This window comes from Carlito syrichta, unplaced genomic scaffold (genome assembly GCF_000164805.1).
Source record: "Carlito syrichta isolate Samal-C Ts95f unplaced genomic scaffold, Tarsius_syrichta-2.0.1 Scaffold313103, whole genome shotgun sequence".
NCBI lineage: Eukaryota > Metazoa > Chordata > Mammalia > Primates > Tarsiidae > Carlito > Carlito syrichta.
Genome location: NW_007257199.1, coordinates 162,124 through 171,446, shown reverse-complemented (window position 1 = coordinate 171,446; position 9,323 = coordinate 162,124). Strand labels below are relative to the sequence as shown.

Sequence of the window (9,323 nt, the reverse complement as noted above, 5' to 3'; positions counted from 1 at the left end):
CCTGCTGGGCTCCGGCGATCCTGCTGCCTCAGCCTTCCGAGTAGCCGGAATTACAGGCACATGCTACCATGCCCGGCTGATTTTTTTGATTTATTGTAGAGATGGGGTCTCGCTGCTCAGGTGGGTCTCGAACCCAGGAGCTCAGGCAATCCACTCACTTCAGCCTCCCAAAGGCGTGGGATTACAAGCTGAGCCACTGAGCCCGGCTGAGGGAAAATTTTTATAGGGTGAACACAGAAGCAGAGCAAAGGACATATTTGGTTGGCAAAGTGAAGCACTAGTCTTACTTGGATCATTCCAGTGGAAAGTTCCTAGTCAGAGTTGGTGGTTTCTGATTGGTTAAGCTTAGATTTCATTTTACCATTTACACTGAGGTGGGATTCTGTTTGCTTATCAAAACAGAGGTGGAGCCACCTCAGCCTAATGGCTTTGCAATTTTTTAACGTATGGAAATTCCAGTCATAGTATTAGCACCTTACCACTCCGATTGCTGTTCTAATTGATCTGTGTAGTTCCTTAAAACTCCCTCTTTTCAAGGTCTTTATTTTCAATTTTTTTTTTGCCTTTGTTGTTTGGAGTCTTGCCCCATTCATTCGTTCATTCATCAATAGATACCTGTTGAGCAGCTGACATGTGCCAGGCACATTCTAGGCTAGGCATCAGGAATGTCTTGGTAAATAAGGAAGACATAATCCTTGCTGTTGTGTAACATCCCTTCTAGTAGAGGAAGATGACAATAATCAATGATGAATGAACAATGTGAGTGCTAAGAAGAGAGAGCAGCAGGATATGATGGAGAGTGTTGAGTTAGTCTGGGGGAATTTGGGTTGGTTGGTCAGGGAAGGCTTCTGAATCCTACTGAAGGAGGGGAATAGCCAGCCCTACAATGATCTGCAAAGATCTGGCAGGGGGTTCCAGGTTTCAGGGTGGTGAGCAAGTGTGGAGGAGAAGGGGTGAGGGCAGGGTGTGGGTAGGGCTCAGATAAAGAAGGGCCACATTGGCCATGGAAGCAAGTTTGGGTTTTATTCCTAGTAGAATGGGATCCCTAGTAGAATGGGAAGATGGAGTGTGTGTGTGTGTGTGTGTGTGTGTGTGTGTGTGTGTGTGTGTATGTATGTGTGTGTTTAGACATAGTTTCATTTCTTTTAAAAATGTTCATTCTAGCTTCTTTGTGGTGCAGGATGTTGGGAGCAATACTGAAGTGAGAAGAATTAGGAGGCTTTTATACAGAGTGAGGACAAAAATACCTTGGTTGAGAGTGATAGAAATTAAGATAAGGAGATATATTTTCTATATAGATTCAACAGGACTTGCTAAGTGTTTGGGGTGAGGAAGAAAGGGAAAGGAAAGAAACAAGGACTTTCAAGTTTCTGGCTTAACCATATGGGTAGATGGTGGCATCAGTTCCTGAGTGGAAGAGCTAGAGGAGAAGTAGGTTTTCTAAGGGTTTGGTTTGGTAGAGAATGAAATCACAAGAATTCATGAAATTCCTGAAGAAAAGGGAAGGGGGATAAACAGAGTGTTGAGAAACTTTTGACTTTATTTGTTGAGGGTAAGAGGAAAAGAGGACAAAACAATTTGGGAAATTGTAAATTTTTTTAAGGAAGGCAAAAGAAGAGAAAAAAAGGAGTTAAAGAGAGTACTGATGACTTTCAAGGTGGGACAGAAGTTAGACTGCCATGTGACTGTGAACTTCACTAAAGCAGGACCATGTCAATATTCACTCACGGTTGCACTGCTGCTTCCTGTCACAGTGTATGACTAATCGTAGGTACTTGAATATTTGTGACATGAATCAATTAATGAATGAATTATAAGAAACTGTCAGAGTTAAGCTTAGATAGAACATTTTCAATAAATTTGCCAATGAAGGAATGGAGGGAAATGTGGTTAACTGGAGAAATGTTATGGCCTTTTTTTCCCCCAATTTTATCTTAAATTTTGTGTGTGTGTGTGTGTGTGTGTGTGTGTGTGTGTGTGTATTCATAGACAACCTATAGAGAGGGGAGATGAAAGATTCCAGAGCAGAAAGGGATAGGATGAAATATGAATTCCAGTGGTGTGCTGGTAATAATCCCATGTGGAACTGACTCTCCAAAGAAAGGAATTCTTGATTTGTAGTATTTGCTAATTTCCATGTAAATACTCCCATGGTGACTGATTTCAAGCTAAAAGTGTAACATCACTGACCATGCAGTTGGGAGAGATATGCTGTGGCCCACCATGAGGTAGGTTTTCTACCAGACACATGCCATAAACAGAAAGGACCTTACGAGAATAGGTAACTACTAGTAAAGTGAAGTAAATGAACTAGGAAGAGATGAGCTTTGTGCATTTATTTCCTTTGTTTAAAATATGATTTATTTAATTTAAGTTTATGTAATTTAATTTTCAATAATGGCTGCTTTTTAATAACCAGTTTGCCAAATTCTTACAAACTTAATAGTCCGATCTTTTAAACTAGTATGCGCCAGCTCCAACACACTGGTGAATAAAGTCCTTCAGGAGGAGGAAGAAAATTTTTTATCTGTTATCCACCCACTGGTTGTGTATTTTACCCCATGCAATCATCATGATATCTTTTTTAGGGTAGGTATTTTAATTTTCATTGCCATGAGGTTGCTGAGGGTCTTTGAGATTAAAAAGCATCTTGCCCAAGTTCAAATAGTTAATATGTGATAGTGTCAGGAATGGAACCAAGGCTGTTTGACTCCTAAACCTGTGCTTTACCCATTTATTGTCCTTTAAAGTCCAGACCTGGTGTTCTTAGCTTTGGGGAGGAGGCACTATGCTTGTATCATCCTATGTGGAAGTGGCCTCCCTATTGAACTATCAGCTGGTAGAAAGGTCCTGGCAGTCATCCTTAGGTCCACAAATGAGACACCTCTGGACTTACTTTGATGTGGAGTACTGGTGCTAATACATTGAGTTAGGTGACACGCTATGTAGGTTACTTTTTGTTGCTGTTGTTGTTTTAACCCCAAGCACCAGGCTGTTTTAGAAAGTGATGAATGGAAAGCAGTAGACATCACAGCTGGCACTGGGTCAGAGTCTCGCTAAAGTTAATGTGTTTGTGGTCCAGGACCATTTTCCCTCCATTGGAAGGAAAGTATCTTCTCTGTTTGGGAAAGAAAGGCATCATATAGTTGAATATAAATTGGATTCGTTTTATAATTATTTTTGAAAACTATGTTTGTACCTCCGTCAGTAGGTGATCAGGTAAAGCGAATAAACATTGAGAGGGGACATGTTAACCTAGTTCTTAAAAGCTCTGACTCTGCAGACAACGTGTTTAAATCATGGTTCCATTATTTCCTTGATCCCAAACAAGCTATTTGATCTCTGTGAGCCTCAGTTTTCTTATCTCTAAAAGGGGGAAATGTTATTTGCACATTTGTTTCTTTTCTTTCTTCCTTTTTCTTTTTTTTTTTTTTGAGTTGAAGTGCAGTGGCAACTCACGGCCACCACTGCCGGGCTCAGGCGATCCTTCTGCCTCAGCCTTCCAAGTAGCTGGAACTACAGGCGTGCAGCAAAACTCCCAGCTAATTTTTTGATTTATTGTAGAGATGAGGTCTTGCCATGTTGTCCAGGCTGGTCTTGAACCCCTGGGCTTAGGCAATCCTCTAGCCTCAGCCTCCCAAAGTGCTGGGATTACAGGCTTGAGCCACTGTACCCGGCAGCACATTATTTTCAAATTGGTCATCAGTACTAAAAGCAGTGGTACACATAATAAGGATGTAAATTGGTGCCTGACATACTGTGACTATTCAGTGCATTGGTGACACCAGCAGAGTCATTATGATTAGTTTAGTATTGCGAATATTATTATTCCTGTGTGGATTTCTGAACACCAGGATGCATTGTGAAATAATGAGCCTACAGTAAACAGGAAGAGAATTAGTTTGTGTGGAATTTTTTTTCAAGACTGTCCACACATATTTGTATTACCTAAATTGGTGTGAGGCTGACAAAAAACTGGGCTAAACACTATCAAGGAAATGTTGCTTTCAGAAGTTACTTAATATGGGGAAAAAGCCAAACCCAGGAAAAAATTCTGCTGTAAGTAATTTATTTAGTTATCTATTTTTATATGTGACTTAATTTCTGGCTTATGGGTAGAAAGTATAATGAAAAACCTGGGACTGGGAATACTTACTCTGCAATCTGGTGACATTTTAGTTGATATAAATTTTCACTGAATCACTAGGTGCGGAATGAGAAATGTTTTGTATGTAAACATTCCCTCCCCACTCCATGCCATTTTCATTACATCAAATTTGTGCCCACATGGACATACATTCCTTTTCACATTAGAAACCTCAGTGGATTCTAAATGACATCTTCAACGTGTGTGTGTGTGTGTGTGTGTGTGTGTGTGTGTGTGTACGAGGGGGAAACCAAAAAAGAACATACCGGAATTTATTTATAAAAATTGTGTATTTATTCTTACTTGTTTAAACTTCGGTCACCTTCAAAGTATTCTTCATTGGATGCAATACACCTATCGAGATGCTTTTTCCACTGATCAGAACAGTTTTTGAACTCGTCAATTTGGATGCCTTTTAGCACTTCTGCCATTTTTTGTTTCACCTCTTTCAATTCGGCAAAATGTTTCTTTTGGAGGACTTCTTTCCTTTGGGGAAACAAAAAAAAAAGTCATTCAGGGCAAAATGGAATGAATAGGGAGGGTGAGGCATGGGTTTCATGCTGTTTTTGGTCAAAAACCTTCCCTATACTCAGCATGGTGTGGGCAGGTGCACTCATAAATCACCCATTATGAAATGAGCAAATGCGCTGAAAGAATCACCAAAAAAATTTCACTAAAGTCTGATGCAGCCTCTCACAATGCTAGCTGGTATACCGATGCAGATAGGTTCCTGGAACACTTACCTAACGGGGAAGCCTGTACTATAAGGGGTCTGCCCTCTAAAAAATAATTCATTTTTTGGGGGGAGTCCCCCCTCACATATATATGAGTGTTTAAATAGCCAGGTAGTACCTTTGGTTCTGAGAATATGGCAAGGAAATGAACAAAGCCTTGTCCTTATGAAACTTAGCTGGTTGATAACTATGCCATTTTTACTTAAAATGAACTTATTTTCTACCTTTGTGGGTGAGGCAGTGGTTAGATTTTTCACTTCAGTGCATTTTAAAAGTTTTTCTTGTAAATATCTCGCACACAGGCATGCAAATCAAGAAACTGAGACAGGTTTAGGACCAGAGAACAGTTTGGCACTAAAATGAAATTGTACGTTAATTAAATTCAGGAAACTTAGGGAGTCATATACATATTTTGACCTTCATTGATGACATGGGTAACTGATATATTCAGTGTCATTTTAATGCTTTATTTCTGTAGACTTTGCATCACAATCTTTTTCCCCAAAGTAAGAAAGGCTGTGCAAATTAAACCCCTGAGGTAGGATTTTGAACTTTTATGTCACATGTACGATTCTATGAGTATGACAAATGTATTTCAGATTATTGTTAACATCCTCCTATCAGCTTTGAGAGATCAGCTCACATCACTAATGAGCTAGTGATGTGAGATTTGCAGGTGACAAGAAATCTGTATTGAAAGCCTGGATTATCGATGAGTAATAACTTAGTTCTCGTCCTCCTTTTTATACACCTTTCCCACTGATTGATCACAAATGAGCCATTTTTAGTCTTGTTCATCTGCTGCTTTCAAAACTGAAATGACTGAATGAAAGAAGTATGGAGTTCACTAATGGGTCTATACAGAAAATACATCCAACAGTTAAAGTTTGCAGGTGCATGTTTATTTAATAAATCCCCCATCCCCCACTTTAAAATCTCTTAATGAAAGTATAAACCTTAATGAGGAATGCACATTAAGAACACAAACAACTTTATGAAAGTAGACACAAACCAATATCTTATTTTATTTTTATGTATTTTTAAATTTTTGAGTTGGAGTCTTACTCTGTTGTCCAGGATGGAGTACAGTAGCATGCTCATGGCCACCCCAGCATTGACCTGCTGGGCTCCAACGATCCTTCTGCCTTGGCCTTCCAAGTAGCTGGAACTACAGGCACGTGCTACTATACCTGGCTAATTTTTGATTTATTGTAGAGATGAGGTCTCGCCAAGTTGCCCAGGCTGGTATTGTACCCATGAGCTCAGGCAATCCACTCGCCTCATCCTCCCAAAGTCCTGAGATTACAGGCTGAGCCATGGAGCCTGGCCCCAATATCTTATTTTAAAGATACTTAGCAACTTCTTTAATTGTTGCTAATAGTTTTTTTTCCTTGCTTCCTTTGCTTTTAGAGATGTACTGGGCCATATTTTGCAATAGAATTATCTCTTTTCAATGACATAAGTACTTTAGTCTTTAGATATAGTTTTTAGATGGTCGTGTCCAGATCACTGTGATTTTTTTTATGTGGGGACGTTAGGAACATGCAGGTGGTAGACCCAAGAAAGTAACAACTTTTCGGCTGAATGAGATAGTGACACTAGCTAAACCAAAACTAGAATAATTAAGGTCATTTTTTATCAAACAACTTTATAACTGTTTACACTGAGGGTCCTATCATTTGGAACATTGAGGGTCCTATCATTGGGTCACAATATCCAAATGATGTCCTTTTCTGATCTTTGTCTCATAAATGCCCTGAGTTTTTTCATAATTTGTCAGTTTCTTTTTAGTGTACTGAATTGACCATAGCTTTTGCTAAGACCCTGTATATCCTTTGGTGCTACAAGACTGCAGGCATGCTTAGTGACTATTAAGGCACTGGAGAAGACAGGTGGATTGTCCTTCTATGGAGAAGGAAGCAGTTTTTTAGGAAGTGTGACCAAATGGTGGTGTTTTGCTATAAAAGTGATAGAAATGGTGGAAAATTTGTGTTTAGAAATTAAAAAATTAAGTAAAAATTATTTTTAAAAGTAAGCTGATTATATTAGTTAGTGTTATGAGGCTTCTTAATTATGAACTTTGCTTATTGGGATAGTGTCATTGGTGTACCTTTAATATTCTTTGGTGGATTGATTTACCCAAGCTGGTTTCCCAAGTTACTTTATAGTACCTTTTCTCAAATATGAAGCTTGCCAGAAAAGTATTTTCTTTAGTGGATAGAGAATTTGAAGGGAAGACTATATTTTTTTCTTTTACTATATTCTAACCATTAGTTGAGAGCGATGTTATTCCCTCTGAACCAGACCCAGAGTATGTGGTAAAGCAGGAATTACCTTGATGAGTTCATCTGAGAGCTTATTGGAATCTGCTTTGGTTCTTGAACTGAGCTCAGCACTAAAATGGATCATTTCAATAAAGTGCTTATTGGCTTCATTCAGAAGTTAGCACTAAAAGCTTCTAAATAAATCACATGCTAAGGAGGCAAAATTCCTTTTAATTTATGGGTAGCATTTGGTGGAGTTTCTAACAGTCCCTGGTTCATTCTGCTTAATCGTGACTGGGTACCGACTCTTGGCAATCTTTGATCCCTTGTAAATTTCAGTCAGTGGATGATAAGTTCTTTCCTTTCTCAGCATAGAGCAATCAAGCTTAGGCATCTGCTTTCCAACCGGATACACAGGGACATATGTCGAAAGAGAAAACTATAGGAATGTAGGCATTTCTGGTTGGCGTGCAATTCTGTCACCGTCACAGTAGGCTGTTGGAAGGGAATCTCAGGTCTAGAGCCTTTCCATCAGCTCAGCAGACACCATATGGAATACTCTGTCTCTGGCCTGTGTGTTTAAGAAGGTGGCAGCTGACTTCAAGGCCATCAAACAGCTCTCCTTTCTTTTGCAGAACACAGCTAAGGCTCTTAGGGTGTGTAGGGAGTTTGCTTTCGAGTTATTTGCTCTTTTAGTTAATGCTACTGTCATCCAGCTCAACTTTTTGCCTTTCTCTTTTTTCCCTCCTCTTTCTCTTTTTAAATGTAGCCTCTTGAGAGGCTGTGGAGTGACTATAATAAAAGCAGTATCAGTCCATCTTAACATTATAAACACTCAGGGAAAGTATAAATAATTCTTTCGTGAGAACATTTGTCTATGCCAGGCAACAGATCATTGTGGTTTCAGATAATTTGTTGGGATTTTCAGCTTGTTGCTCTGAAAATAGTCTGACACACGTTTTTGATCTGGTACTATGTATTGTTGATTCAATATGACAGAATTTTAAAGATATACCTGTGTGAAAGATAACATTTAAAAAAAATCAGGAAGAGTTCTGCATTTTATCCAGCAGAAGAAAACTAGAATTGTAGAAGTACAAGTGATTTGAAATTCACTTAAAATTCAGAAGCAAGTGTCATGATCATGATCACTGTACCAATGGACAGGAACGAAGTAACAAGTCTTACAGCCAGCTTACAATTTTAATTCTTTCAGATATCTTTGAAGTAGGCAGTGCACATACAAGTAAAGTACATGTACTTGTTCCAGAGTGCCTGAGTTTTAATTCTGCTCTCCTGCTTTGCAGGCATATAATGTTTTGCAGATTATTTACACTCTCTTTCAGTTTCTTTATGTGGAAAATGGCAGTAATACGAATACCTACCTCATGAGGTTATTGTGAAAAACAAATGAGTTAATACATGAAAGACTTTAAAATAGCTTTAAAAATTGTTTAAATTACCTCCACCCCCATCCCCTGGCCAGTAAATAAATGTGGCTTCTTATAAATTGTAGTGCTAGGATTTAATTCCTCCTGCCCCAAGTTTATTTTATGCCAAAGTCAGTGTGGAAGAACTATTGTTTATAGTGTTCACCTTTTCTTTGCTGTATTTATGACAGAAAGTTGTACAGTCTTGGTTTGACTTGTTTATGGTATTTGATTACTTTCTCTAATTTTATGAGCTTACAATGTTTTAGATTCTATTATTAATAGACTATAAGAGAAAAACATTCTTGTAGCAATAATGGCAAGTTCATCAAAATTAGTAGGATAATAGAGTGCCTGTGATAATAATTTTTAAAAAATTATTTATTTATTTATTTTTAAATCAATATTTTTTATTATGATGTTGTGGGGTACAGTTAAGGGTTAGGTATACAAATATGCTTCATTTAGGCCCCCTTGTTGATAACAGGTGTCTCTCTGTCCCCAGGCAGATGTTTACTACCATTAGTCCCACCCCCTTTTCCCTGCACCCATAGATTCCCCCATCACTGTCAGTCATTTTCTTATGGTACTGTGTTGGATGATCAAGGTGCACTGTATGAGTGAGAACATGTGATACTCAGATCTTTGTTTCTGTGAGAGATCACTCAGTATTATAGACTCTAGTTCCATCCAGGTTGCTGCGAAATTCATAATTTTGTTCTTTTTTATGGCTGCATAGTATTCCATC

At 38.6% G+C, this 9,323-nt stretch overlaps 1 protein-coding gene across 1 annotated transcript in view; it reads left to right on the top strand.

The window, feature by feature from the left end:
* Nucleotides 1–9,323, top strand: part of LOC103272656 (transmembrane and TPR repeat-containing protein 1) — a 196,127-nt gene that overhangs the window by 33,597 nt on the left and 153,207 nt on the right. The window lies entirely within an intron of this gene.